This window comes from Rhinopithecus roxellana, chromosome 12, assembly GCF_007565055.1.
Source record: "Rhinopithecus roxellana isolate Shanxi Qingling chromosome 12, ASM756505v1, whole genome shotgun sequence".
NCBI classification, from domain to species: Eukaryota; Metazoa; Chordata; class Mammalia; order Primates; family Cercopithecidae; genus Rhinopithecus; species Rhinopithecus roxellana.
Window position 1 is genome coordinate 95,502,636 of NC_044560.1, and position 27,082 is coordinate 95,529,717.

Here is a 27,082-nt window from a genome sequence, read left to right on the forward strand (position 1 = left end):
TCACAAACCCTTAAATAAGGCCCAGAGCTTGCCAGCCTCTGGTTCAGCCCAACACCCCACAGGCAGGTGGCCCACAGCAGGCCTGGCTGGTAGGTTCTGGCTTGGGGAGTGCCAGGATTCCCAGTCCAGATCTTCAGAGACCTTCCAGGACTGAGCTGCCATTCAGCCTGCCTGCACCAGTCCCTGAGTCCCAGCACCTGCTTGGCTTCCAGAAAACATGTTTCCTGGCATAATGCCTGAGGTGGGAGAGGCAGTTCAGGGAAGCCACTGAGGACAGGTCTGGGGCGTCCTGGGGTGGGAGCAGCAGGTCCAGAACAAGGATGCCAGCCCCAGGTGGCATCACTGCACCAATAGCGGGGATTGGGAGTGGGCAGCGCAGGCTCCCTCAGGGAGCTCCAGGCTTGGGGGTTGGGCCAGCCCAATCCCACATACTGATGAGGGGGTGACTCTAGAAAATGTGAGCCACATCCACCGCACAATGTAACACTCTAAGACAGCCACGTCCTAGGACACAGGAAGACTTTCTACAGGAAGGCTCTCAGCCTCCTATTCCGGGCCCTGTCCCGGGGAGGAAGCGGAGACCAAACCTTAACGGGATATGTGTCAGGTAGCATCTCCACAACAACCCTGTGAGGTAGGTTGCGTTGTTCTATTGTACAGATGGAGGATGAGGGCTCAGCAGAGGTGAAGAGTCTTGCCCAGGTCATGCAGCAAGGAACGCCAGCCAGGATTCAAGCCCAGATCTGTCAGGTTCCGAAGCCCACGTGTTTTCTCTAGGGAAGACATAGGAAGTGGTCCTATCCAATAAAGACCCTCAGGTTAAAAGCTCAGGGGCTCTCAGCCCACCCTGGGTCAAAAGCTGAAACCCCTCCACGGGAGTAGCCCCCAGCCCCAGCATCTATCTACTTCTGGCCCTGGGGCAGCCAGGCAGGCAGGAGGGAGGGTTAAGAGTGATTGCTACCCACAAAGCACCAGCAACCAGTGCTACAGGTGATGGCTCTGGCTGCCCAGAAGCTGTGGGCGGGGCAAGGGCCGGTCTGGTCCTGAGGCCCTGTGGCCCCAGGTGGGCAAAGCCAGGCCATTGAGCCAGGCAGTCTCTAGCAGGCTGCAGAAGTGGGCCTTCAGTGTGGGGCCAGATGGGTTGGCACTGGCAGCAGGGATAGGTGAGGCACCACAGGACTCTTCCCCAGCAGCTGCTTTTGCTCAAAGAAAGCAACTTAAAGGAAGTAATTTATATTAAAATTTTTATTTGATTTAACACTTGACCTTTTTAGCTCAGTGCTTCACCTGGGGAGACGGGAATGAGGGAATTAATACCTTTTTATTATGGAAAATGTCAAACACACACGAAGCTGAGAGAATGGTATAATAAGCGTCCACGCACCTATCACTCAGTTTCAACAGTGAGCAACGTTCTGTTGCTCTTATTTATACTCTATCCTCCCCACCACTTTTTGTTCATTTGCTAGAGTATTTTAAAGCAATCAAGGATAAAATATCCTTTTACTTGTGAATTTTTCAAGAAAAATCTCTAACATAGACAAATTGTATAACCATAACACAAACACAATTTTATGACCATATCCAGAAAACTTAACAATAATTTCTTGTGAACACAAAATATCTGAGACAGGTCTCAGTAGTCAATTTAAGAAGTTTACTTTGCCAAAGTTAAGGATGCACACCTGTGACCCAGCCTCAGGAGGTCCTGATGACATGCGCCCAAGGTGGTTGGAGCACAGCTTGCTTTTACACATTTTAGGGAGACATGAGATATCAATCCATATGTTTAAGTTGCACATTGGTTCAGTCTGGAAAGGCGGGGACAACTTGAAATGGGGAGGGGGTTTCAGTTTCCAGGTCATAGGTAGGTGAGAGACTAACAGGTTGCATTCTTTTGAGTTTCTGATTAGCATTTCCAAAAGAGACAGTCAGATGTGCATTTATCTCAGTGAGCAGAGGGATGACCTTGAATAGAATTGGAGGCAGGTTTGCCCTAAGCAGTTCCCAGCTTAACCTTTCCCTTTAGCATAGTGATTTGGGGATCCCAAGTTTATTTTCCCTTGTCTTTTTGAAATCTTTCAGAGAAAGCATTTTAGAAGAAAATGAGTCTCTGGTCTCAGGTTTCCTGTGAGTTCTCATTGTTAGGATGGTTTTCTTCCTAGACAGGTAGGTCCCATGTCATTAGGAAAGTTCATTTTTAGCAGGAGTTTCATATCCTAGGAAGAGAAAATAGAGGGAGGAAGGGAGAAAGCAACAACAAACAAAAAAGAATCCACACATCAGCAGGCAGGTGTGAAAGTGGCTTATGTATGTAAATAGGTTGCTGTTATTTGCTTTGGAAATTCGTTGTCTAGCTTCAGTTTGCAGGGTTTTAAAAAAGCACAGCTTAGTTTTCAGTGATTTCAAATTAGGAAATATGGGGCAGGGGAGGAGAAAAGAAAGAAGGCAAACAATTGAAAACATTATTTTGGAGACTGGTAGCCAGGAAAAAATAGAATTCGGTTCAAACTGTAGAAAATAATAAAAATGTGAAAAAAATTAGGCAAGACTAGAATCTAATAACAGGTGTACTACAGTTTTTGAAACATTTTTCTTTCTCCAGTTTTCAATTTTTACTAAAGACCAATCATGGTAGGACCAATTTGCTTTACTATACTTGGCCTGATTATACAAAAGTGCAGCAAGAGTAATTATTTTTCACATAGGCTTTTAAAATTGGCTTTAATGGAACTTTGTTCCATAGAAGGAATCTCAGATAAGACTTTTTTAAAGCTGAGCCCAGTCATGGCTTTATACCATCAAATATCTACGAGTTGGGTAACTTCCTCTCCTCTTGAGGCCTCAGAATAACTTGGGGCTTCTGGACCCGTCAGAAAGTGACATTCTTTACTTACCACAGGTCAGGAATGCTGTATAGGGGCTGTGTAAACAAGGAATGAGGCCAGTTTTCTCAAGATGCTTTTATTGGCTCTATAAGTCAAGTCTAATTCTTTAAAGGAAAGCATATCATTCCAGTCAAAGCCTTGGTAAAATAAACAGTTTCTCCAAGTATGTCCTGTTACAAAACAAAACAAAACAGATTCTTATTGCACTTATGCAAATAACTGTATTGTTATAAGAATACTCACAGTTTCCAAATTCTGAAGAAATCAGATAAACAAATAGGCTCCAGATTTTGTTTACAGAAGTGTGTTTAAGAAAACTTTTCTTGACTCTGAAAAACAAAACAAAGGATCAGCAACGTTTTAAGCAAAGAGTCAAAAAGGATTACTTCAGTCTTCTACTAGTTCAGTCCATGCAGTTAACTCCTGTTCTGTTTGGTATTCATGAATATTTCAGCTCTCCAGGAGAGTCCTGAAAGTTTTTTCCTTTGTTCTAATATCACAGTTTCCAAAGTTGTTAGAAACCTGCATTCAAGAGCACCTATCAAAGTCCTATCACTGATTATAAATCACCTTTTGAAGAGGATCAAAACAAGACAACAATTGTCTATGGATGACAAAAAGTCATAAGACAGCCATTATTAAAACCACAGTTGAGCCAGGCACGGTGACTCACGCCTGTAATCCTAATACTTTGGGAAGCCGAAGCAGACAGATCACGAGGTCAAGAGATCGAGACCATCCTGGCCAACATGGCAAAATCCTGTCTCTACTAAAAATACAAAAAATTAGCCGGGTGTGGTGGCACATGCCTGTAGTCTCAGCTACTCGGGAGGCTGAGGCAGGAGAATTGCTTGAACCTGGGAGGTGGAGGTTGTAGTGAGCTGAGATTGTGCTACTGCACTCCAGCCTGGGTGACAGAGTGAAACTCTGTCTCACAAAAAAAAAAAAACAACACACACAATTGCCTAGGAATTTTGGTTACTTCTACAGCATTCAACAATTTTATGTAACAATTATAATTATTAATAATAACATACACTAAGTCATCAGAATTATAGGAGTTTCCTATAGTCTTGGAACACATACCAATAACATGTATACAAATATAGTCCAAAGAATACTAAACAGCATTTCATATTTGACAATGCTTCTTGTATGATTTTTATACTAAATAAGCTGAATATGTCTCTTTTGGACTTCAGGGGACTGATATAAAAAAATTAATGAGAACCCAAGTTAGTATTTGACTTTGGAAAGTTGATCAAATATAAAAAATTTAAAATGCTTCTTCTAACAAAATAGCATCACAGGACATTATAAAATAAGTCATTCATTTAACCAAATGGATAACTCAAAGATTTTTTTAAAAAGGTGAAAACCGGCCGGGTGCGGTGGCTCATGCCTGTAATCCTGGCACTTTGGGAGGCCGAGGCAGGTGGATCATGAGGTCAGGAGTTCAAGACCAGCCTGGCCAACACGGTGAAACCCCATCTCTACTAAAAATACAAGAAAACAATTAGCCAGGCGTGGTGGCACGTGCTTGTAATCCCAGCTACGCCGGAGGCTGAGGCAGAGGACTGCTTAAACCTGGAGGGGCGGAGGTTGCAGTGAGCCGAGATTGCTCCAGCCTGGGCGACACAGTGAGACTCCATCTCAAAAAAAAAGGTGAAAACCATTATTCTTTAAGAGAGGAGACTTGATTTCCCAAACAATAAGCCTAACAAAAACAGCATGAGGCTGATTACATTTGTTTTTCAAAATTTTATAAACAATCTATACAATTTTAATTATCTTGACCATAAGATATAATTTCCATAAGCCTTTTATAACTTAAATAATTTTTATTAAGGAATGGGTTGATGCTCCAGGAAACTTTGTTTATCTGACACAGGGGCTCATACACTGGTCTTGCATCAGTGTGCCTTTGACGTTAATGGTTAATTTATAGATAACTTGAACTTAATTTATCTCTCAAAGTCGGCCCTTACAATCTCATGTGCCCATCTCTTCTGCGATAGTACCTGAGTCTTGAGGAGTTGAATAGTTTTAATTTCTGGCCCTGTGTCTCATGAATGCAGTTTATTTTGATTGGCATCTTCTATCAGGCCTGAAGATGAGGATTTAATTGCTGTTAGTGTTTAAGATTTAGCAGGACTTGGTGTCCTTTTTAGACCCAGAAATCAAGCCCTGTAACTCAATGGCACAAGGACTTTAAAAGTACATATAGGACTGGGCGCAGTGGCTCATGCCTGTAATCCCAGCACTTCGGGAGGCTGAGACTGTTGGATCACCTGAGGTTGGGAGTTTGAGACCAGACTGACCAACACGGAGAAGCCCCATCTCTACTAAAAATACAAAATTAGCCGGGCGTGGTGGCATATGCCTGTAATCCCAGATACTAGGGAGGCTGAGGCAGGAGAATCGCTTGAACCTGGGAGGCGGAGGTGGCGGTGAACCGAGATCGTGTCATTGCATTCCAGCCTGGGCAACAGAAGCGAAACTCCATCTCAAAAAAAAAAAAAAAAAAAAAAAAAGTACGTACAGAAAGATATACTGATGTAATAACCTTAATTAAATTTTTTTTAATCTCAGTTTTCTTCCTAAGCAAACCAAAACTTTATAGTAATGGTATAGGAATTGTTTTGATAAAAATATAAAATCTGTTGGGTCAGTTACCAAAATGCAAAAGAAAAGACCTTCTGCAGTGGACAAAATACTACATTGAAAGAAAACATTTCCTTTAGACCTTTAAGAAAACATTTTTAGCATCAGGCACAACAAACAGAACCCAAGGCAAAAACTACTTATATGATCTGAAAATGAGTTGAAGGAGAACGTTATTATTTTGCGCCTTTTAAAAGGGGAGAGGAAACCAAAAATGGTGAGATGCAATAAAAGTTGAACTTTGGGTTAAAAAAATTAAAATCTCATATAATTTATTAAGAGTAAATGAATCCCTAAAGAAAATTTCATTGTTCTAAACAATTCTTTAGTGTATACATGTTTCTTTTTTTAACATCAAGACCCCACCTCTAGAAAAACTGTTATACATAATTTCTGTTTAATTATAGACAACTTGATACAAATCATTTATGACATGCTTGGACTTTCTGTTTTATCCTAGGCATCTTTCTTTCTTAAATAACCAGTTATTTTATTTTAGGACAAAAATTTACCATACAATATTCTTTCCCATAGAAAATTATTTTTCTTTTAACATTTCTTGCCCAAAATACCTCTTTAGGTTTATAACTTTTTTTTACATTGTTCTTATTCACTGATTGGCTTTACCTAATTTCTTTTTTTTTTTTTTTTTTTTTTTTTTTTTTTTTTTTTTTTTTTGAGACGGAGTCTTGCTCTGTCGCCCAGGCTGGAGTGCAGTGGCCGGATCTCAGCTCACTGCAAGCTCCGCCTCCCGGGTTTACGCCATTCTCCTGCCTCGGCCTCTCGAGTAGCTGGGACTACAGGCGCCCGCCACCTTGCCCGGCTAGTTTTTTGTATTTTGAGTAGAGACGGGGTTTCACCGTGTTAGCCAGGATGGTCTCGATCTCCTGACCTCGTGATCCGCCCGTCTCGGCCTCCCAAAGTGCTGGGATTACAGGCTTGAGCCACCGCGCCCGGCCTACCTAATTTCTTAAATAACTCTTAAATACTCTTTGAATTAGATAAAAATTATTTTCCTTTAAATAAGAGCACCTTTCTTTTTTTTAGAAAAATGTTTTCCTATAATTTAAAAATATTTGGAAATGGCCCAAACATTTAATGAATATCTATTATTTAGCTTAATATAACTTTAGACTTTAAATTATATGACAAGATTATCTACAAGCATTTATGCCATTTACCTAAGTAATTTTTAAAAAATAGTTTACTCAGATTACTTACTAAAACTGTTATAGTTATAATTTAAAGTTATTTCCTTGTTAACCATTTTTATGACCTGTGTATCTCAGGCTTTCATAAGTAAGAAACTTAAGGTTAAATAGATGGGTTTGTATTTTTGCCAATAATTCAGGATTTAGCTGTTTTTATTAACCAAACAATATTAACTATGTTATTTATTACATTGACCATAAACAAAGAAAACTCTCTTTTCAGCTGCATTCACAGCTCTATAACCCTCATGCCAAATTTTGACATCTAGCAGAGATAAATAATGTATGTTGACAATTCTGAAGCCATTTCTAATTCTATTTCACTAAAAATTTTAAAACCAATTTATTTATTAAAGTTTACTTAAGTCGTGTGAACTTGAAAAAGTATTTGGCTTAAAGTCTGTTTTTTTTTTGATAAAGTATTTGATTTAAGTGTTTTTTTAAGCCAATTAATTAGAACTCTTTTATGCATTGTTAGTACTAAAATATCATATGCATGACACATACATACATAGATATATTAGACACTAGATAGAAGTCTATCTTACAGATTCGTAAGTCCTCTATTTTTTTCTCCTATTTTAGACTTTCAATTTCTTGATAACCTATTTTATTATCCTAGGCAATTGTCAGCTAGATAGTCCTAAATTTGCATATTAAAGGAACTCCCAGGTTAAAAAAAATCAGATAGCAAAATTTACATCTCCAAGTGGAGAGAGAGAATCTGGTGGTGGTAGAGGGAGATTAAAGATGGATACCAAATCAAACATAAAATTATAGAAATGTATCATAGGATTGTATAAGGAGACCAATTTTATTTAGATAGGAACTACTGATATTTAAGTGGATCCCAGAGCTCTGGGCAGAGCCCACACTGAATCCTGGGTCTCCAAAAAGAAATAATTAGTATGAAGCTAGACTATAGGATGCTTTTACCGTGCACTTAAAAACAAAAACAAAAAAAATTTTTTTTAAATGAAGACACTTCTAAGTGTCTAAATTACACTGTTCCTTGGCCAGGGATGGTGGCTCGCACCTGTAATCCCAGCACTTTGGGAGGCTGAGGTGGGCAGATCACCTGAAATCAGGAGTTTGAGACCAGCCTGGCTATCATGGTAAAACCCTGTCTCTACTAAAAATACAAAAATTAGCTGGGTGTGGTGGCATGCTTCTGTAATCCCAGCTACTCGGGGGGCTGAAGCATGAGAATCACTTGAACCTGGGAGGCAGAGGTTGCAGTGAGCTGAGATCACGCCACTGCACTCCAGCCTGGGTGACAGAGTGAGACTTGGTCTCAAATAAGTAAATAAATAAATAATAAGTAAGTAAATTACACTCTTCCATAAAAATCCAAGAATAGCCTCTGCTGTAATAACTATTTTAGTGAAAAAAAAAAAAAAAAAAAAAAAAAGCAAGCAGTTTAAGATCTGAGACAAACTTGTCTGTTTACATTCTTGGGGTTCCATAAGAAAAAACAGAGGGAACTCCCCAAAAGAAAGTCTGGTCCTTCTCCATTTTCTTCAAGGAATCCCAGCCTATTATAAACTATTTTAGTTTCCTCATGCAGCAGAAGGTGGCAAGAGGAAGTAGAGACAGCACAAGTAGATGAAGGAAACAGAAATCAGTCAAATGAGAAGAAAAAAACTTTTTTTTTTTTTTTTTTTTAGATGGAAAGCAATCTCGGCTCACTGCAACCTCTGCCTTCTGGGTTCAAGCAATTCCCTTGCCTCAGCCTCCCAAGTAGCTGGGATTGCAGGCACACACCACCATGCCCAGCTAATTTTTTTGTATTTTTAGTAGAGATGGAGTTTCACCATGTTCGCCAGGCTGGTCTCGAACTCCTGACTTCAGGTTATCTGCCTGCCTGGGACTCCCAAAGTGCTGGGATTACAGGCGTGAGCACCCAGCCTGAAAAAAAACTTTTGCTCAAGAAAAAGACAAGGTCCTAGGAGATAAAGAAAATAAAAAGCCTTTTGATACAAACGTACATCTTGAATGTTAGCTTTTAATTAAGCTGACTTTTGAGCTCCTTTAAAAAGTCTTTTAAAGTCTTGTTACCATATTTTATCTAGGACAAATTGCTGATATTTCAGAAGTAACAAGTATCAAACCAGAAAGGACATAATTAGGAACCAAACCTAGACTGTTGTGGTGAAAAGGGAAAAAAAAGAAGGCAGGACCACAGTGACGGCACTGCAGCCTGGGGCAACCGCCATGCTCTTTGTTTGGCTTGGCTGGCAAAAAGGTGGCCTTGTTATGTAAAGTAGTCAAAATAAAAAATCTTTCTTTTTTTGCCCCCTTTTGCTGGCCGTTTTTCTCTACCCCCCAACTTCTTTTTTTGGCAAGAATTTAGCCACTTCAGGGGACTTGTTCCTCGTAATCTGGAACTTTTCTTCAGATTTGATCAAGTTGAATAGAGTTGGTCAAACCCAATGGGAAAAAGACGGAAACAATAACAAAAACAGAAATAAACAACAGCAACAACAAAGCAGTTAAGCAAAACAAACAGAGGATTACTGCAAAGGATTACCGAGTACTCTAATGATAATGAGAAATGAAGACCAGCTGGTTGTTCATCTTCATTTTAGCCTAGACAAAACCCCAATTCAGGAAAAAAACTCAAACCCACTGTCACGCACGTCCGTGTGAAGAGACCACCAAACAGGCCTTGTGTGAGCAATAAAGCTTTTTAATCACCTCAGCCCACCTGCAAACAGGTGATTAAAAAGCTTTAATGCTCACACAAAGCCTGTTTGGTAGCCCCTTCACACGGACACCTGTGACACCCACCTTCCCTGTTGGAAGCAAGTAAAAATCCAGAAAAGGGAGTGTACAGCAAAATAAACTTCAGCTGTTTGGGATTCTCTGGAGGGCAGGGAGCTTCCAGGCCTCAGTAAATTGTCCTATAGGTTGGAGCCATAAAGATATAGCTCAGACTGGTACCAAGCACCGGCAGGAGATTTATCAAAGGTCAGGGCCACCTCCACTCAGGGTCCCTTGTGGTTGCCAAATGTGAACACAAAATATCTGAGACAGGTCTTGGTCAATTTAAGAAGGTTATTTTACCAAAGTTAAGAAGGCACACCCACGACACAGTCTCAGGAGGTCCTGATGACATGTGCCCAAGGTGGTCAGGACATAGCTTGGTTTTATACATTTTAGGGAGACATGAGACATCAATCAATATATGTAAGTTGCATATTGGTTCAGTCTGGAAAGGTGGGACAACTCAAAGTGGGGAGGAGGGGAGGGGGTTTCCAGGCCATAAGTAGGTGAGAGACACAGTTACATTTTTTTGAGTTTCTGATTAACCTCTCCAAAGTAGGCAATCAGATATGCATTTATCTCAGTGAGCAGAGGGATGACTGAATAGAATGGGAGGCAGGGTTGTCCTAAGCAGTCCCCAGCATGACTTTTCCCTTTAGCATGGTGATTTTGGGATCCAAGATTTATTTTCCTTTCACATCCCTAGTATAATGACCAGTCCGTGTTCAATTTCCCTAATTGTCCCTAAATGTCTTTTGAAAGTGGTTTATTTAAATCAGGACTTAAACAAGACTACATATTTCATTTGATTGATAAGTCTCTTATCTCTGTCTCTGTCTCTGTCTCTCTCAAGTTAAATACAGTCTTTTCTATTGAAATAATTAATATTTTTCCTAGTTTCTAAAACAGAAATCAGATTTCTTTTCTTTTCTTTTCTTTTCTTTTCTGAGAGGCAGTCTTGCTCTATTGCCCAGGCTGGAGTGCAGTGACGTGATCTCAGCTCACTGCGACCTCCACCTCCCAGGTTCAAAAGATTCTCCTGTCTCAGCCTCCTAAGTAGCTGGGAATACAGGCATGCGCCACTGCATCCAGCTAATTTTTGTATTTTCAGTAGAGACCGGGTTTCACCATGTTGGCCATACTGGTCTCGAACTACTGACCTCAAGTGATCTGCCTGCCTCGGCCTCCCAAAGTGCTGGGATTACAGGCATGAGCCACCGCACCCATCCCAGAAATCAGATTTCTAAACAGAAGAGAAGGCCTTAGCCAAAGAGATGCAGATTAAACATTCAGATTGGCCTAAAAAAAACTGACAAATTGAGTAAATTAACTTGAATAAATTGAACACACATTCAGAATAGAATTGTGTCTTTTGGTCAGCAACATGTAAACCAAAGGCAAAAGTCTGCCAAGATTAAAGCAGACTTTCTTCTTTTTTTTTTTTTTTTTTTTTTTTTTTGAGACGGAGTCTCGCTCTGTAGCCCAGGCTGGAGTGCAGTGGCCGGATCTCAGCTCACTGCAAGCTCTGCCTCCCGGGTTCACGCCATTCTCCTGCCTCAGCCTCCCGAGTAGCTGGGACTACAGGCGCCCGCCAGGTCGCCCGGCTAGTTTTTTGTATTTTTAGTAGAGACGGGGTTTCACCATGTTAGCCAGGATGGTCTTGATCTCCTGACCTTGTGATCCGCCCGTCTCGGCCTCCCAAAGTGCTGGGATTACAGGCTTGAGCCACCGCGCCCGGCCTCTTCTTTTAAAAAACATATACAGCACAATGTATTTTCTTTTTTCCAAGTTCATTTAGAGTTCACTTTGACATTATTTAATCTAAGTTGGAATGCAAACTTTCTAGTTAAAAAAAATATATATATATATAGTATAGAAAGTTCCTTTTTAGTCTTCTTCATACTTTTTAAAAACATTTTCTTTTTGACCTCACATACTTAGTGTAAGAAATTACTGCAATAATCATGTGACTTGAGGCAAAGGTTTGGGCACAAAGCATGCTGATGGTGATAACTCTTGTGGCAGTTTAAATAACAAACAGAGAGGCTTTTTAAAAGAAAAAGATATTTATATGGGACTAGAGTATTGTAATAGTAATACGTTATAGTATAACTATAAGACACTGTATTGTGTGAAGCCATGTGTATATTTATGGAGGTAAAGGAAGACAAAAATTTTTAAAGAAAAAAATGAGGATTTGTACAATTGTTTTGAAATAATTATCTTTGGCTATAAAGATCAATAACAAGAGTGACACCATTTGCAGTTGTTGGGCGAGTGTCCATGCAGAAATACTTTTTTTTTTTTTTTTTGTATAAAATTGTGATAGTCTGTGTAAGGCTGTAGTTTTTGTAGTGTTTTGTGATAGTTTCTGTTATTAGGCATGCAAGTATGAGAACTCTCACTTTATCACTTAAGTCTTATGGGTTGTTTTCTTTTTTTTGACAGTGTCTTGCTCTGTCACCCAGGTTGGAGTGTGGTGGTATGCACCTAGTTCACTGCAGCCTCAACTTTCTGGGCTCAAGCGATCCTCCCACCTCAGCCTCCCAACTGGTTGGGACTACAGGTGCATACCACCACACCTGGCTATTTTTTAAATTTTTTGTAGAGACAAGGTCTTGCCATTTTGCCCAAGCTGGTCTTGAACTCCTCAGCTCAAGCAACCTGCCCACCTCAGCCTCCCAAAGTGCTGGAATTAAGGCTGGAGCCACCACACACAGCCAATTTGTTATCATTTTAAAAATATTCCTGATTTTATTATGATTTTGACAACTTTTATGTATTGTTTTTGATTAAAAATTTTTTAAAATAATTAATTAAAAAAAAAAAAGACAGAAAGAGGTCTTGATACGTCACCCAGACTGGTCTCGAACTCCTTGGCTCAAGCGATCCACCTGCCTTGGTCTCCCAAAGTACTGGGATTACAGACATGACCCACTGTGCCTGGTCCACATCTTTTTTTGAAAGTATTACTGATCAATTACTTTGTAGTTAGGCTCTGATGTCCTTCCATGTCAAGATTAACCTGTCTTGGTTGTTGGTCTCATTTCTCGTTGTGGGGAATAATTGGCCACTGAGAGTCAGTGTCAAAATGATTTTAGTCACATTTGAGTAACAATGGAGTTTGAAGAAAATGGCCCTTAGGCTGTTTATCTAGTGTGTATTATTAAGTTTAATTTTGTTTGTTTTTCAGTCTTTTGTTCTTATTTTAAAGTTTTGGGGCAGCATTATTTTGTTAAGAGCTGTATTTTTGTAAAAATTTAACAAGCAGTAGATACAAAGTTTTAAAAGGGAAAATTAGAGTAAATTATTAGCAATATGACAATTTTAGTTTATATAATGGTTTTGGGCCATGAACTGAGACTTAAAGACTACCAACTGAATAAATTAAATGACCATAGGGAATTCAGTTACACTTGTTGTAATTATATGACCTGTTTTGTTAATTTTCTATAAGTGGATCTTAACTTTTTTAGAATAATTTATTTAGGTATAGCATGTAATATTAGTAATAGTATAGACTTTTAAAATTTATTTATTTAAAATTTAAATTAAATTTTATTTTGAAACAGGATCTTTCTCTGTCACTCAGGCTGGGTCATGCTAACTACAGCCTTGATCTCCCAGGCTCAAGTCATCTTCCCACCTCAGCCTTCCGAGTAGCTGGGACTACAGGTGCGTACCACCACACCTACCTTTTTTGTTCGCTTGTTTGTTTGTTCGTTTGTGGAAATGGAGTCTTCCTATGTTGCCCTGGCTGGTCTTGAGCTGTTGGGCTCGAGCAACCCTCCCAGCTCATCCTTCCAAAGTGCTGGGATTACAGGTGTCAGTCACTGCACCTACCACTCTAGCCTTTTGCAATTTTAACTAATGGATATTAAAGGATTCTTTAAAGTTCTTCTTCTTCTTCTTTTCCTTTTTTTTGGTCAAGAGACAGGGTCTTGCTCTGTCATCCAGGCTGGGGTCTAGTGGTGCCATCATAGCTCACTGTAGCCTTGAACTCCTGAGCTCCAGGGATCTTCCTGCCTCAGCCTCCTGAGTAGCTGGAAGTACAGGCCTGCACCACGAAGCCTGGCTCATTTTTTTTCTTTTTTGTAGCGACAAGGTTTCATTATGTTGATCAGGCTAGTCTCAAACTCCTGGCCTCAAGTGATCCTCTTACTTTGACCTCCCAAAGCACTAGGATTATTGGCATGAGCCACCATGCCTGGCCTACATTAGCTTTTATGTTACTAGTAGAAGTTATTGATTGTGAAATTTTAATTATATCCTTTTGTTCAATGAAAAAGGTAGGCATTAAGAGGGATAAAAGTTTTATTATGATATAGACTCTTGCTTTGATATCTTGGAAAAAGTTGTCTATAACATGAAAACATTAACTTTTTTTTTTTTACCAAGACTTCCTTCCACAAGTAAAAACCATTAACTTTTTCTGGGGGTTGCAGTGTTAATGTCATGACATTGGGTGGTTTGGTGAATGTTTTGTGTGGCATGAGACTTGGTTTTTAAAAATTATTTTGTTTTAGTTTAGAAACAGAGTATTTTTTGTTTTTCATTGGGGAGTTGTAGCCAAATTTTGGAGGGAATTAGAAAAATTTAAGATTTAGTATAGTGTACAGGTAGATAAAAGGAATTTGAAAATAATGTATGGGGTTATAGTCTAATAATAGGTGTTTTATAGATTTTTTAGAAACATAATTTTTTAAAAAGTTGATTATATAGAAATCTCAGATTTATAAACTTTTTTGAGGCTGGGAAACCAAATCAAAGCAGATTTTAGATTTTTTTTTATAGTCTTATGGTTTTTGAGCCTGTAAGAAAGTAACAATTTTTATTTATTTATTGTAAGATTGAGAACTCTTCAAGTTAAACATTTTATGTGCATTTAAAAATATGAGTTTAGTCAAAATCTTAGCAATATAACTAATATTTTTAATTGTATTTTTATAGAGTAGATTTTAATTGAATTTGTGTAAATAATTATGTTGTTACAAAAATAATACAAATAGTTTTTGAATTTTTTAAGAAATTAAGTAGGAAGAAAAAGCAAATGTTTTTTATCTTTGTTTATAAAAGTATATTTTATTAAATTATTAACATTATTATTTTTGAGACAGGGTCTCACTCTGTCACCAAGGCTGGAGTAGAGTGGCACGATCAAGCTCACTGCAGCCTCAATCTCCCAGGCTCAAGCGATCCGTCCACCTTAGCCTCCTGAGTAGCTGGCACCACAGGGCACGTGCCACCATGCCCGGCTAGTTTTTTTTTTTATTTTTAGTAGAGACGAGGTCTCGCTATTTTGCTCAGGCTATTACTGTGAACTATAGATAGCATATGAGAGAAAATTTTCTTTATTTTTATTTTTTCTTTTATAGAAATGGGGTCTCACTTTGTTGCCCAGGCTGGAGTGCAGTGATGCATTCATAGCTCCATCGCAGCCTCTGAACTCCTAAACTCAAGCAATCCTCCTGCCTCAGCCTCCCAAGTGGGGACTACAGGCATACGCCACCACACCTGACACATTTTAAAAAATTTGTTGTAGAGATGGGGGTCTCACTTTGTTGCCTAGGCTGGTGGTCTCCAACACCTGGCTTCAAGTAACACTCCTGCCTTGACCTCCCAAAATGTTGGGATTACAGGTGTGAGCCACCAGGTCCAGTTGAAAATTGTTTAATGGAAAAGGAAATAGTACTTAAAGCACTACTTAAAGAAGTAACAGGCCGGGCGCGGTGGCTCAAGCCTGTAATCCCAGCACTTTGGGAGGCCGAGACGGGCGGATCACGAGGTCAGGAGATCGAGACCATCCTGGCTAACACGGTGAAACCCCGTCTCTACTAAAAATACAAAAAAAAAAAAGTTAGCCGGGCGCCGTGGCGGGCGCCTGTAGTCCCAGCTACTCGGGAGGCTGAGGCAGGAGAATGGCGTGAACCCGGGAGGCGGAGCTCCAGCCTGGGTGACAGAGGGAGACTGCGTCTCAAAAAAAAAAAAAAAAAAAAAAAAAAGAAGTAACAGTATTGTATTTTATAATTGTTTAAAAAGTAATAGAGACAAGGTCTCATTATGTTGCCCAGGCAGGTCTCCAACTCCCAGGCTCAAGCAGTTCTCCCACCTTGGCCTCCCAAAGTGCTGGAATTATAGGGATGGGCCACCATGCTCAGCCAGAACTAACAGTATCTTAAATAACAGTTATAAAGCATTGCTTTTATTTTTTTAATTAGTTAACTTTTTGTTTTGTTTGATCTTGTTTAGTAGTTTTTATGAACCTATTAGTTTTTTATTAGAGTTTTAATAATTTTCATTTAGTCGATTGATTTTAAAGTTATCAGAAATGTGTGTCTAAGAGTATTTGCTAGAGGCCTTTTTAGTGAAAAGTAATCTTATAGCTGATGGCAAATGTTTTTAGGGAAGAATTTAAAATAATATCTGTGGATTTAAAAAAGTCTTAGAATAGCCATGGTTAAAATTTGATGAGAGTTTTTTTTTTTTGCCCGAAACCATACAATTGCAGGGAAATTAAACAACCTGCTCCTGAATGATTTTTGGGTAAACAATGACATTATCGCAGAAATCAAGAAATTCTTTGAAACTAATGAGAACAAGGATACAACAAAGCAGAATTTCTGGGACACAGCTAAAGCAATGTTAAAAGGAAAGCTTATAGTTCTAAATGCCCAGATCAAAAAGTTATAAAGATCTCAAATTACCAACCTAACATCACACACAGAGGAACTAGAAAAATAGGAGCAAACCAACCCCAAAGCCAGCAGAAGACAAGAAATAACCAGAATCAGAGCTGAACTGAATGAAATTGAGATGCAAAAAGTAAAATAAAAATAAATGAATCCAGAAGTTCGTTATTGGAAAGAATAGTAAGATTAACAGACCATGAGCTAGACTAAAAAAGAGAAAAAGAGAGAAGACCCAAATAAACACAATTAGAAATGACAAAGGGGACATTGCTACTGACCTCACAAAAATACAAAAAACTATCAGACACTATTATGGACACCTCTATTCACACAAACCAGAAAACCTACAAGAAATATAAAAATTCCTGGAAACATACAACCCCCCAGGGTTGAACTAGGAAGAAACAGAAACCCTGAACATGCCAGTAATGAGTTCTGAAATTAAGTAATAAAAAGCCTACCAAGTGGAAAAAGTCCAGGACCAGATATATTCATGACTGAATTCTACTGGATGTGTAAAGAAGAACTGGTACCATTCCTATCAAAACTTTCCCAAAAAAATGAGGAGACGGGACTTCTCCCTAACTCATTCTATGAGACCAACATCATTCCTTTTTTTTTTTTTTTTTTTTTTCTTGTTTGAGAAAGAGTTGCTCTTGTAGCCCAGGCTGGAGTATGGTGGCACAATCTTGGCTCATTGCAACCTCCACCTCCTGGGTTCAAGCCATTCTCCTGCATTAGCCTTCTGAGTAACTGGGATTACAGGTGTGCACCACTACACCTGGTTAATTTTTGTATTTTTACAGAGTTGGGGGTTTCACAATGTTGGTCAGGCTGGTCTCGAACTCCTGACCTCAGGCAATCCACCCACCTCGCTCTCCCAAAGTACTGGGATTACAGGCATGAGTCACTGCACCTGGCCAATTGTAGTAATTTTATTAAGTGTAAATTAATATTTTAAGAAAATCTTATTGTTTTAACATAGGGGACCAATTTTTTTTTGTTTGGTATTAATGTAGTTTTAGCATTAAAGTTTAATTTTTAGAGAGATAAATAATTTTTTTAGTCAATTTGATTATGCACAAAACTTTTAAAATAAAATTTTAAAATGAAACTTATTGTGACTTTTTTAGATCATCGATGATGTTTGGACTTTTTGTCTTGCTTTATTTATGGTTGATCATTGAACAACAGAGGTTTGAACTGTGCAAATCTACTTACATATTAATTTTTTTCAACCAAACATGGATCAAAACTACAGTATTAATGGGATATGAACCCCTTGTATATGGAGAGCCAACTTATTGTATATGCAGGTTCTGCAGGGCAGACTGAGGGACTTGAATATGCATCGATTTTGGTATACGTGGGGGTCCTAGAACCAATCTCCCTGTGTACACCAAGGGATGACTCTGTGTGAGTGTGTGTGTCTGTGTGTGTGTGTGTGTGTGTGTATTTTTATTATTATTATTATTTTTTTTTTTTGAGACGGAGTCTTGCTCTGTCACCCAGCCAGGAGTGCAATGGCGCTATCTTGGCTCACTGCAACCTCTGCCTCCCGGGTTCAAGCAATTCTCCTGCCTCAGCTTCCCGAGTAGCTGGGATTACAGGTGCCTGCCACCACGCCCGGCTAATTTTTGTATTTTTAGTAGAGACGGGGTTTCACCATGCTGACCAGGCTGGTCTAGAGCTCCCAACCTCAGGTGATCTGCCCGCCTAGGCCTCCCAAAGTGCTGGGATTACAGGCGTGAGCCACCATGCCCGGTCTTTTTTTTTTTTTGAGACAGGCTGGAGTGCAGTGGCTTGATGATCTTGGCTCACCACAACCTCTGCCTCCTGGATTCAAGTGATTCTCCTGCCTCAGCCAGATAATTTTTTGTATTTTTAGTAGAGATGGGGTTTCACCATGTTGGCCAGGCTGGTCTAGAACACCTGGCCTCAAGTGATTTGCCTACCTTGGCCTCCCAAAGTGCTGGGATTACAGGTGTGAGCCACTGTGCCCGGCCACCTGTATATATATATATTTTAATAACCAGTTATTTTAGCACAAAAATATAGTGTATACAATTTTTTTTTCCTTTTTATTCAGAGACAGGGTTTTGCGCTATTGCTCAGGCTGGAGTGCAGTGGCATAATCATAGCTCATTGCAGCGTCAATGGCTCAAATGATCCTCCTGCCTCAGCTTCCTGTGTGTCTAGGACTGCAGGTGTGCCCCACTATGCCCGGCTAATTTATTTTTTACTTTTTAGTTTTTATGAAGGCAGGGTCTTGCTATGTTGCCTGGGTTGGTCTTGATCTTTTGGCCTCAGGTGATCCTCCTGTCTCAGCCTCCCAAGGTGCTGGGATTACAAGCATGAGCCACCATGTCAGGCTGAGTTTTTTTATTCTGTTGCCCAGGCTGGAGTGCAGTGGTGCGATCTTGGCTCACTGCAAGCTCCGCCTCCCGGGTTCATGCCATTCTTATGCCTCAGCCTCCCGAGTAGCTGGGACTACAGGCCCTGCCACCACACCAGGCTAATTTTTGGATTTTTAGTAGGGACGGGGTTTCACCATGTTAGCCAAGCTGGTCTCGATCTCCTGACCTCGTGATCTGCCTGCCTCGGCCTCCCAAAGTGCTGGGATTACAGGTGTGAGCCACCGCACCCAGCCAATATAAAATACTTTTATCTTTTTAAATTAAAATTATATTTTCAAAAATACGTATTTTTTCGTATTTACAACTTTTAATATATATTTTCCATTTATTGTTTTTTTAATTTTGCTTCCCATTTTGAAATAACAATTAAGTTAGATTAAAAACATTTTTTAAAATAAAGAGCATATTTTAAAAGTCTTTTTATAATTTTTAAATTAAAAACATATTTTATTTGGAAATAAGCTATATGTTTAATGAGTACTTATTATTTAATTTAACATAAGGAATTACTTTCTTCCTCTGCTGATGTCAATTTGAATGTTGGCAGTTTCCAAGGAGGAAGTTGAGGGTTTTGGTGAAGACTGTCATCCATCTCCAACGCTAAGCCTAAAATAACTATTTAGGATAGCATCGCAAAAGGAACGCAGGTTGGAGAGAGATTCCAAATGTTCTTGTAACTGAACTTTAGGAAAGTGCACTTTATGCAGAGCTGCAAGGAAACCAAACACATAGGTAACCACAGTAGAACGCGTATCTCCAAGGAAAAGCTGAGATGTTCACAATCTATCTGCCAGAAGATTTAAGTACTTCTTAACATCTGTATATCCACGATTCCACTTCTCACAGGCGGTAAAGGAGAGGCTCTCCTCTGGTCAGGAGAATCTGATCAGTGCTCTTGCAGACATTTTTCTAGGCAGGATCAAACCCAAGGGAAAAGGAATCAATGAAGTAAACCAACACCATGGCTTTGTCACAGCAAAGTAATTGTTGCTTTCCACCCAGAATGCGTGAAGCGCTAGAGGAGGCAGCTTCTATTCAAAGAGAGCAGTGAAAGCCAGTGTGTCTGCCTTTTGTTTGGCTGGAAATTCACAATAAACATTATATTTCTGTTTTCCTTAAAAGTTGAATATTTTTGCCAGCTAAGAAACAATGTTGTCTTCAGTTGTCAAAATTGATATATCTTCCCTTGAACCTCTCCAGTGTCTATCTATGACATTAACTTTCTTTTCTTTTCTTTTCTTTTCTTTTTTTTTTTTTTTGAGGCAGAATCTCCCTCTATCACACAGGCTGAAGTGCAGTGTAATGATCGCTGCTCACTGCAACCTCCACCTCCTGGGCTCAAGGGATCCTCCCACTTCAGCCTCCAGAATAGCTGGGACCATCGGCACAAGCCACCACACCGGGCAATTTTTCTGTATTTTTAGTAGAGATGGGGTTTTGCCAGGTTGCCCAAGCTAGTTTCAAACTCCTGAGCTCAAGCAATCCGCCGTCTGGGCTTCCCAAAGTGCTAGGAGCCACCACGCCTGGCCCAACATCAACTTTCAAGCGTTCACCAGATAATTTGGCATAAGCCATCACCACCACATACTCGCTGTGTACCAATAGGAGCACCTAGCCGCCTCCCAGCCACTGAGCTCCAAGGAGTCACCATCTTGACAGGGCTGATGGTTGCTGCTCTTAAGTCTCTTTTAATCAACAGAATGGCTTTTTTTTTTTTTTCATTCCTTGTGTCATTTAGTTTTAGTTTTATGCCATTTATTCATTGAAGAAACTGGGTAATTTGTCACTTGTGATTTCCCACATCCTGGACTTGAATTTGTAACCTTGGGATGTCATTTAATATATTTCTCTATCCTCCGTGTAAACTGATACTATATTTCTCAGAGTTCTCCAAAGAAACAGAAACAATAGAATATATGGAAATACAAGAGGAAATTTATTATGGGATTTGGCTCATGTGATTATGGAGGACAAAAAGTCCCAAAATATGTCATCTGCAAGCCGGAGAACCAGGAACGCTGGTGGGTGGTAATTCAGTCTCAGTCTGAATGTCAGAGAACCGGGAGTGGGGAAGGTAAGGGGAATGGGGGAGGATGAGTGTCACAGATCACACACATTTCTTTTTCTTATAAATTACCCAGTCTGTGGTATTCTGTTATAGCAACACAAATGGACTAAAACACACTGAAGATCTTGGTTCCTAGTGGCATTTGCTTTATCCCATTATATAAATATAATACTTTTGAGATACCAATACCAGTATTATTACCAGCAATAGGTTTACTGAATACTGCTTAAGATTTCTTTTTTTTTTTTTTTCTTTTGAGGCAGAGTCTCGCTCTGTCACCCAGGCTGGGGTGCAGTGGCGCAATCTCGACTCACTGCAAGCTCCACCTCTCGGGTTCATGTCATTCTCCCGCCTCAGCCTCCCAAGTAGCTGGGACTACAGGCGCCCACCACTGCGCCTGGCTAATTTTTTTGTATTTTTAGTAGAGACAGGGTTTCACCATGTTAGGCAGGATGGTCTCGATCTCCTGACCTCGTGATCCGCCCGCCTCGGCCTCCCAAAGTGCTGGGATTACAGGCGTGAGCCACCGTGCCCGGCAAGATTTCTTTATATTTGTTTTGTTCACATATATCTCACTATATATTGTACAGCCTATATACACTGTCCCACTGTATGCTGTACGCAATTATACTGTTTCAAAATTAGGTGAAAGAATTCTCTGTGTGATTATGACACAGCTTGATAGACCAATGGGTTTTCATTCAGTTTTTTATAGTGATTACTTTTTTGTAAAATTTATTTTTAATGTCGTATATATTTTTATCAAAACTATAAAACAAGGCACATCAGAAAGTTATAGTTTACATCCCTATCCTTTTTCTAATAGGTAATTATTTCTATTAGTTTTTATTTTAATACCTTTAAATTTTGAAACTGGAAGCCAATATATATGCATATACTTTATTTTTATTCCATTCATACACAAAAAAATGCAATACTGTTAATACTCTTCTGTATGTTACTTTTTCTCATTTTCATTCTCTAACAATTTATATTCTTTTTTTTTTTTTTTTTTTTTTCGAGACGGAGTCTTGCTCTGTCACCCAGGCTGGAGTGCACTGGCCAGATCTCAGCTCACTGCAAGCTCCGCCTCCCGGGTTCACGCCATTCTCCTGCCTCAGCCTCCCGAGTAGCTGGGACTACAGGCGCCGCCACCTCGCCCGGCTAGTTTTTTTTTTTTTTGTATTTTTAGTAGAGACGGGGTTTCACCGTGTTAGCCAGGATGGTCTCGATCTCCTGACCTCGTGATCCGCCCGTCTCGGCCTCCCAAAGTGCTGGGATTACAGGCTTGAGCCACCGTGCCCGGCCTTTTTTTTTTTTTTTTTTTGAGATGGAGTCTCGCTCTGTTGCCCAGGCTGGAGTGCAAAGGCACTATCTCTACTCACTGCAACCTCCGCCTCCCAGGCTCAAGCAATTCTCCTGCCTCAGCCTCCCAAGTAGCTGGAATTACAGGCGCCCATTGTGATGCCTGGCTAATGTTTGTATTTTTAGTAGAGACACGGTTTCACCATGTTGGCCAGGCTGGTCTCAAACTCCTGACCTCAAATGATCCGCCCACCTCAGCCTCCCAAAGTGTTGGGATTACAGGCGTGAGCCACCGTGCCTGACCTTATAAAGATAGTCTTAATTTTTTTTTTTTTTTTAGCAGCTGAATAGTAGTTCAGTGCATGTATGTACCATTCATTGTCTATTCACCCGTTCTCTGCAGATAGAGATGTGGACTGCTTATAGTCTTTCATGGTTACAAAACGTGCTGTAATAAATAGCCTTGAGCAGTCATCCTTTTGTGGTTTTGGCATTGTATTCTCAGATGCAGATACTTGGAAGAAGGGTTGCTTGGGCAGAGTAAATACATACGTAATGTTGCTAGATGTTGTCAAATCCCCCCGCATAGTTGTACCATTTACATCTCCATCAACAATACAGGAAAGTACCTATTTCTCCACTGTTCCATCAACTCAGAGTGTCAAGTTTGGGATTTTTGCAAAACTGATAGATGAGCAATGGTATCTCCGTTTAGTTTTAATGTGCATCTCTTTTATTATTTCTCTTAATATGAGCAAAGTGAACATCTTTTCATATATTTAAGAGCCATTTTCATTTGTTTTTCTGTAATTTCCCCATTTTTCTAACGGGTTGTCAGAATAGGATTTTACATATTAGGGATGTTGGTATTTTGTGATATAAGTTACAAGTATTTGGTCTCAATTGTTTAACTTTTGACTTTCCATACAGTATTTTGCACATACAATTTTAAGAATATTTAAGTAGACAAAGTTACCCATTTTTCCTTTATTAAATCTGAATATGGAATCACAGTTAGGAAAGTCCTCATCATTTCCAGATTGTGAAAAAATTAACCTATAGTTTTCTCTAATTTTTAAATTATATATATTTTTTGACAATGAATACCTAAGAAGTTTTTCTCTAATATTTTATGACTTTACTATTTTTATATTTAGATATTGACCGATTTGGAATTTATCCTAATATAAAGAATGAGGAATTAATCCAATTTTACCTTTATCCACATGATTATCAGTCATCCCAACACCATTTGTGTTAGGTCATTCTTGGATTGCTATAAAGCAATATCTGATACTGCGTAATTTATTCTTATTTTTACTATTTTTGAGATGGGGTCTTGCTGTATCACCCAGGCTGGAGTGCAGTGGCACGATCTTGGCTCACTGCAACCTCTGCTTCCTGGGCTCAAGCAAATCCTCCCACCTCAGCCTCCCGAGTAGCTGGGATTGCAGGCACCCGCCAGCACACCTAGATAATTTTTGTATTTTTTGTACATAGAGATGGGGTTTCACCATGTTGCCCAGGCTGGTCCCGAACTCCTGAGCCTAAGTGATCCACCTGCCTCAGCCTCCCAAAGTGGTGGAATTGCAGGCGTGAGCCACAGTGCCTGGCCTCTCATCTGCTGGTTTCTGATGGTTTTTTCACTTCATCCTACGGAGACCAGGAAATAAGTCCTGCTGGTCTCCTCCATCGTAGTGCTAGTCAAACTGTGGTTATAGACTGGTGCCAGTTCATGAACTGTGGCTACCAGATGCAACAAGGTGGATGCTTGCTCCAAAATATAAATCAATGCATTATTTCTTTCACAGAGAAAATTATGCTTTTTTTTTTTTTTAAATAAAAAGGCAGTGGAGTCTAAATATGTGCTCAGTGACACAGGAGAATGGCTACTTTGAGTAGCACTGATCTAAACATCACAGTCAATATGGAAACTTACAAATATATATAAAACTTGGAATTTCAATACTGGAAAGTACACTTTTTGAAGTGCACATGGAATGTGCATAAAAGTAGATATTTTAGGCCAAAAGAAAAAACCTCAAATACAAATCATACAAATAGCATTTTCTGACTACAATGCAATAAAGCTAGAAACTGATAATAATAATACAGTTTCTACCACTGGGAAGTTTTTAGAAATGCACAAATTTTAGAATAATTCCCACAATAAATGGAAAATAAAAAGTTTAGAATTACTGAAAATGATAAGTCGGGTGAGGTGTCTCACGCCTGTAATCCCAGCACTTTGGGAGGCTGAGGCGGCCAAATCACCTGAGGTCAAGATTTTGAGACAGGCCTGGCCAACATGGCAAAACCCTGTCTCTACTGAAAACACAAAAATTAGGGTGGGCGCGGTTGCTCACGTCTGTAATCCCAGCACTTTGGGAGGCCAAGGCGGGCAGATCATGAGATCAGGAAATCGAGACTATCCTGGCTAACACTGTGAAACCCCGTCTCTATTAAAAAATAAAAAAAAATTTAACCGAGCGTGATGGTGGGCGCCTGTAGTCCCACCTACATGAGAGGCTGAGGCCAGAGAATGGCGTAAACTCGGGAGGCGGAGCTTGCAGTGAGCCGAGGTCGCGCCACTGCACTCCAGCCTGGGAGAGGGAGCGAGACTCAGTCTCAAAAAAAAAAAAAAATAGATGATTTAATATCAGAAAAATACCAATCCAATTCTAAGTTAAAATTTACAAACTACATGTGATTTCTATTTACAGTTCCAGTTTTTTAAATTTTCTGGAACCAGAGAAATTGATTATAAAATTCTTTTGGAAAATAAATAGGGCCCAGGTGCAGGATGGGTCATGCCTGTAATCCCTGCTTTTTGGGAGGCCAAGGAGGGTGGATTGCTTGAACCCCGGAGTTCAAGATCAGCCTAGGCAAAAGGGCACAACCCCATTGTCACCAAAAATACAAAAAATTAGCTGGGAGTGGTGGCTCACGCCTGTAATCCCAGCACTTTGGGAGACTGAGGCGGGCGGATCACAAGGTCAGGAGATCCAGACCATCCTGGCTAACATGGTGAAACCCCGTCTCTACTAAAAATACAAAAAATTAGCCGGGCGCGGTGGCGGGCGCCTGTGGTTCCAGCTACTCGGGAGGCTGAGGCAGGAGAATGGCTTGAACCCGGGAGGCGGAGCTTGCAGTGAGCCGAGATCGCGCCACTGCACTCCAGCTGGCGACAGAGCAAGACTCCGTCTCAAAAAATAAATAAATAAAAAAATAAAATAAAATAAAATCTCTTTGATGCAGTATAGGTGAGCCCCCAAATTGATGCTTAGCCCAGGAGGGTTCTTGGCTTTCCCCAGGAAAAAATTCAAGGACAAGAAGGTAGTCTTAGACAGCAATTTTTATTGAATGATACTGCTCCTCTTGGAGCAAAGCTAATTCATAGGCAGTGTGCCTAAAGTCAGCAACTTATGGGTTGTTGGCAGTTGTATTTACACTCACTTATACCCACTTTTGATTACATGCAAATTAAGGGGTGGACTAATGCCAATTGAGGAGCAGGTTATTTAGAACTTTCTAGGAAAGGGGAGGTAACTTCCAGGTCATTTCCATGGCATTTGTAAGCTTTGATGGCACTAGTATAAATGTCTTATGCTAATGAGAAATGAGGGCAGCTAGGGATCGTTTTAGTCCTCATCTGCTTATTTCTTTTCTCTCTCTCTCTCTCTCTATTTTTTTTTTTTTTTTTTTTTTTTGACGGAGTCTCGCTCTGTCCACCAGGCTGGAGTGCAGTGGCGCTATCTCGGCTCACTGCAAGCTCCGCCTCCCGGGTTCCCGCCATTCTCCTGCCTCAGCCTCCCGAGTAGCTGGGACTACAGGCGCCCGCCACGGCGCCAGGCTTTTTTTTTGTATTTTTAGTAGAGACGGGGTTTCACCGTGGTCTCGATCTTCTGACCTTGTGATCCGCCCGCCTCGGCCTCCCAAAGTGCTGGGATTACAGGCGTGAGCCACCGCGCCCGGCCTTCTTTTTTTTTTTTTTTTTTTTTTTGAGAGACAGGGTCTCACTCTGTCACCCAGGGTGGAGTGCAGTGGCGCCATCTGGGCTCACTGCAGCCTCCACCTCCCAGGTTCAAGAACTTTTCCTTAAATAAATAAATAAAATAATACATTTGCAAAATACTATTTTCCATCTTCTTAAAGATAATGGTCTGTTAGTTCCCTGCTTTGAGAAATATTAAAATTCTTAACTAGTTACAACTTCCTCATCTTCCCTTCCCTCTCCCTGACATCTATGTCAAGTGATATATTATTACTTCCTCTTTATAACCACAAAGCAATTGATGAGTTTATCCTATTTTTCATATATTCTCCCTTCTTCCCTCCCTCCTTTTTTTTTTTTTTTTTTTTCCCCAGAAACAGAGTCTCACTCTGTTGCCCAAGTTAGAGTGTAGTGGCAGAATCATAGCTCACTGCAGCCTTGAACCCCTGGGCTCAAACAATCCTCCTGCCTCAGTCTCCCAAGTAGCTGGGACTACAGGTGTGTGCCATCACATTTGGCTATTTGTTTTTATACACATTTATTTTTGTAGAGATGGAGTCTTGCTATGTTGCCCAGGCTGTTTTTGAACTCCTAGCCTCCGGTGATCCTCCCACCTCGGCTTCCCAAAGTGCTGGGATTACAGGCATGAGCCACTATGCCTTATCTACATTGTCAGCGCATATAACAATTATACACCATTCTGTCACCTTTCTTCTCAATATTTACTTTTAGTGTTACAATTAAATATATTCAATGTTTACCACTAATCCTCATTTTGAAGCGTATCCAGGTTTTTCTTGATGTCTGAAGCTTGTTCTCTAGTAGATTCCTCAGAAATAATCTCATGGGAACAATATTTCCTGAGTTCTTACATGTTCGTCACAGTTTATCCATGGCCTTTGTACTGTATGGTCAGCTCAGCTGGATAAAAATGCTTGGCTTACATTTTATTGAATATTTTAAGCATGTCACCTTATTGTCTCCTGACATAAAGTGTTTCCATTGAAAACTCTGATGAAAATCTGATTTTTTTTTTTTTGAGATGGTGTCTCACTCTGTCGACCAGACTGGAGTGCAATG

At 40.0% G+C, this 27,082-nt stretch overlaps 1 pseudogene; it reads right to left on the reverse strand.

The window, feature by feature from the left end:
• Positions 1-19,128: 19,128 nt before the first annotated feature.
• LOC104669066 lies at positions 19,129-23,701 on the reverse strand (annotated as a pseudogene).
• Positions 23,702-27,082: the final 3,381 nt, after the last annotated feature.